Genomic DNA, 5311 nt, shown 5'->3' on the forward strand with positions numbered 1-5311 from the left:
CTTCCTGGGGCGCGAAGAGAGGGGATTAAGCGCGCCTCTTAAAGGAGCTCCAGAGACCTGCACGAGCCGGGGCTATCAGCGTGGACACCAGAGAAGGGCACGGGATGCTAAGGCCGCTGCTGCAGCCACCAAGAAGCCTGTGTGAGAGCACAGGTCACTCTCCACACCTCCCCTCCCGGAAGCCTGGGCAGCCCGCCACTACCAGGGTCCCGGGATCCAGGGACAACTTCCCCCGGAGAACACACGGCACGTTTCAGGCTGGTGCAACGTCACTCCAGCCTCTGCCATCGCAGGCTCGCCCCGCATCCGTACCCCTCCCTCCCCCCAGTCTGAGTGAGCCAGAGCCCCCGAGTCAGCTGCTCCTTTAACCCCCATGCTGTCTGGGTGGGGAACAGATGCCCTCAGGTGACCTACATGCAGAGGCAGTGTCAAATTCAAAGCTGAACCCCAGGAGCTGTGCGAACAAAGAAGAGAAAGGGAAATCTCTCTCAACAGCCTCAGGAGCAGCAGATTAAATCTCCACAATCAACTTGATGTATCCTGCATCTGTGGAATACCTGAATAGACAATAAATCATCCCAAAATTGAGGTGGTGGACTTTGGGAGCAACTATAGACTTGGGGTTTGCTTTCTGCATCTAATTTGTTTCTGGTCTTATGTTTATCTTAGTTTAGTATATAGAATTTATTATCCTTGGTAGATTTGTTTATTGATTTGGTTGCTCTCTTCCTTTTTTTTTTAAACATAGATATAAATATATTTTTCCTTTTTCTTTTTGTGAGTGTGTGTGTATGTATATATATATATATATATATATATATATATATAATCTTCCTTGTGTGATTTTTGTCTGTATAGCTTTGCTTTTACCATTTGTCCTAGGGTTCTGTCTGTCTGTTTTTTCTGTTTTTTGTTCTTTAGTATAGTTTTTTTTTTCCCACGGTATGCGGGCCTCTCACTGTTGTGGCCTCTCGCATTGCGGAGCACAGGTTCCAGACGCTCAGGCTCAGTGCCATGGCTCGTGGGCCCAGCCGCTCTGCAGCATGTGGGATCTTCCCAGACCGGGGCACGAACCCGTGTCCCCTGCATCAGCAGGCGGACTCTCAACCACTAAGCCACCAGGGAAGCCCTTTAGTATAGTTTTTAGCACTTGCTATCATTGGTGGGTTTATTTTGTGGTTTGGTTGCTCTCTTCTTTCTTTCTTTTTAAAATTACTTTTAATTTTTTTATTGTAATGATTTTTAAATTTTAATAGCTATTTTATTTTATTATTTTTTCTTTCTCTTTTTCTAGCTTTTCTTCTGAGCCATGGGGCTAACAGGGTTTTGGTGTTCCAGCCATATGTCAGATCTGTGCTTCTGAGGTGGGAGAGCTGAGTTCAGGACACTGGTCCACACAAGACCTCCCAGCTCCACGTAATATCAAATGGCAAAAGTTCTCCCAGAGATCTCCATCTCAATGCTAAAACCCAACTCCACTCAATGACCAGCAAGCTACAGTGCTGGACACCTTATGCCAAACAACTAGCAAGACAGGAATACAACGTCACCAATTAGCAGAGAGGTTGCCTAAAATCATAAGGTCAAAGAGACCATAAAACACACAACAGGACGTGGTCCTGCCCAACTGAAAGACAAGATCCAGCCTCATCCACCAGAACACAGGCACCAGTTCCCTCCAACAGGAGGCCTACACAACCCACTGAACCAACCTTAGCCACTGGGGGCAGACACAAAAAACAATGGGAATTACGAACATGCAGCCTGCAAAAAGGAGACCCCAAACACAGTAAGTTAAGCAAAATGAGAAGACAGAGAAACACACAGCAGATGAAGGAGCAAGGTAAAAACCCACCAGACCAAACAAATGAACAGGAAATAGGCAGTCTACCTGAAAAAGAATTCAGAGTACTGATAGTAAAGATGATCTGAAATCTTGGAACTAGAATGGAGAAAATACAAGAAGCATGTAACAAGCACCCAGAAGAACTAAACAACAAACAAACAATGATGAACAACACAATAAATGAAATAAAATATTCTCTAGAAGGAATCAATAGCAGAATAACTGAGGGAGAAGAACGGATAGGTGACCTGGAGGATAAAATAGTGGTAATAACTACCACAGAGCAGAATAAAGAATGAAAAGAATTGAGGACAGTCTCCAATACCTCTGGGACAACATTAAATGCAACAACATTAGAAATATAGGGATCCCAGAAGAAGAGAAAAAGAAAGGGACTGAGAAAATACTTGAAGAGATTATAGTTGAAAACTTCCTTACTATGGGAAAGTAAATAGTCAATAAACTCCAGGAAGTGCAGAGAGTCCCATACAAGATAAATCCAAGGAGAAACATGCCAAGACACATATTAATCATACTATCAAAAATTAAATACAAAGAAAACATATTAAAAGCAGCAAGGGAAAAACAACAAATAATATACAAGGGAATCCCCATAAGGTTAATAGCTAATCTTTCAGCAGAAACTCTGAAAGCCAGAAGGGAGTGGCAGGACTTATTCAAAGTGATGAAAGGGAAAAACCTAAAACAAAGGTTACTCTACGCAGAAAGGATTTCATTCAGATTTGATGGAGAAATTAAAACTTTTACAGAGAAGCAAAATTTAAGAGAATTCATTACCACCAAACCAGCTTTACAACAAATGCTAAAGGAACTTTTCTAGGCAGGAAACACAAGAGAAGGAAAAGACCTACAATAATAAACCCAAAACAATTAAGAAAATGGTAATAGGAACATACATTTCGACAACTGCCTTAAACATAAATGGATTAAATCCTCCAACCAAAAAACATAGACTGGTTGAATGGATACCAAAACAAGACCTGATTGTATGCTTTCTACAAGAGACCCACTTCAGACCTAGGGAAACAGACAGGCTGAAAGTGAGGGGATGGAAAAAGATATTCCATGCAAATGGAAATGAAAAGAAAGCAGGAGTAGCAATTCTCATATCAGACAAAATAGACTTTAAAATAAAGACTATTACAAGAGACAAAGAAGGACACTACATAGCAATCAAGGGATAAATCCAAGAAGAAGATATAACAATTGTAAATACTTATGCGCCCAACATAGGAGCACCTCAATACATAAGGCAAATGCTAACAGCCACAAAAGTGGAAATTAACAGTAACATTATCATAGTAGTGGACTTTGACACACCACTTTCACGAATGGACAGATCATCCAAAATGAAAATAAATAAGGAAACATAAGCTTTAAATGATACATTAAACAAGATGGACTTAATTGATATTTATAGGACATTCCATCCAAAAACAACAGAATACATATCCTTCTCAAATGCTCATGGAACATTCCCCAGGATAGATCACAACTTGTGTCACAAATCAAGCCTTGGTAAATTTAAGAAAATTGAAATCTTATCAAGTATCTTTCCCCACCACAATGCTATGAGACCTGATATCAATTAGAGGAAAACATCTGTAAAAAATACAAGCACATAGAGGCTAAACACTACTAAATAACCAAGAGATCGCTGAAGAAATCAAAGAGGGAATACAAAAATACCTAGAAACAAATGACAATGAAAACACGATGACCCAAAACCTATGGGATGCAGCAAAAGCAGTTCTAAGAAGGAAAATTATAGCAATAAAATCCTACCTCAAGAAACAAGAAATATCTCAAATAAGCAACCTAACCTTACACCTAAAGCAATTAGAAAAAAAGAACAAAAAACCCGAAAATTTAGCAGAAGGAAAGAAATCATAAAGATCAGATCAGAAATAAATGAAAAAGAAATGAAGGAAACAATAGCAAAAATCAATAAAACTAAGAGCTGGTTCTTTGAGAAGATAAACAAAATTGATAAACCATTAGCCAGATTCATCAAGAAAAAAAGGGAGAAGACTCAAATCAATAGAATTAGAAATGAAAAAGGAGAAGTAACAATTGACACTGCAGAAATACAGAAGATCATGAGAGATTACTACAAGCAACTATATGCTAATAAAATGGACAACCTGCAAGAAATGGACAAACTCTTAGAAAAGCAAAATCTTCTGAGACTGAATCAGGAAGAAATAGAAAATATAAACAGACCAACCACAAGCACTGCAATTGAGACTGTGATAAAGAAATTTTCCAAGAAAAAAAAGCCCAGGACCAGATGGCTTCACAGGCGAATTCTATCAAACATTTAGAGAAGAGCTAATACCTACCCTCTCAAACTCTTCCAAAATACAGCAGAGGGAGGAACACTCCCAAACTCATTCTAGGAGGTCACCATCACCCTGATACTAAACCCAGACAAAGATGTCACAAAGAAAGAAAACTACGTGCCAATGTCACTGATGAACATACATGCAAAAATCCTCAACAAAATATTAGCAAATAGAATCCAACAGCACATTAAAAGGATCATACACCATGATCAAGTGGGGTTTATCCCAGGAATGTAAGGATTCTTCAATATATGCAAATCAATCAATGTGATAAACCATATTAACAAATTAAAGGAGAAAAACCATATGATCATCTCATTAGATGCAGAAAAAGCATGATAAAAACCTTCCAGAAAGTAGGCATAGAGGGAACTTACCTCAACATAATAGTCCATATATGAGAAACCCCCAGCCATCATCATTTTCCATGGTGAAAAACTGAAACCATTTCCTCTAAGATCAGGAAAAAGACAAGGTTGCCCACTCTCACCACTCTTATTCAATACAGTTTTGGAAGTTTTAGCCACAGCAATCAAAGAAGAAAAAGAAATAAAAGGAATCCAAATCAGAAAGGAAGAAGCAAAGCTGTCACTGTTTGCAGATGACATGACACTACACATAGAGAATCCTAAAGATGTTACCAGAAAACTACTAGAGCTAATCAATGAATTTGGCAAAGTAGCAGGATACAACATTATTGCACAGAAATCTCTTGCATTCCTATATACTAACAATGAAAAATCTGAAAGAGAAATTAAGGAAACACTCCCATTTACCACTGCAACAAAAAGAATAAAATACCTAGGAATAAACCTACCTGGGGAAAAAACAGACCTTGATGCAGAAAACTATAAGACACTGATGAAAGAAATTAAAGATGATACAAACAGATGGAGAGATATACCATGTTCTTGGATTGGAAGAATCAACATTGTGAAAATGACTACACTACCCAAAGCAATCTACAGATTCAATGCAATCCCTATTAAACTACCAATGGCATTTTTAACAGAACTAGAACAAAAAATTTTACAATTCTTATGGAAACACAAAAGACCCTGAATAGCCAAATAACTCTTTTTGTGTGTGTGTGTGGTAC

Source organism: Kogia breviceps, chromosome 1 (genome assembly GCF_026419965.1).
Source record: "Kogia breviceps isolate mKogBre1 chromosome 1, mKogBre1 haplotype 1, whole genome shotgun sequence".
Lineage (NCBI taxonomy): Eukaryota > Metazoa > Chordata > Mammalia > Artiodactyla > Physeteridae > Kogia > Kogia breviceps.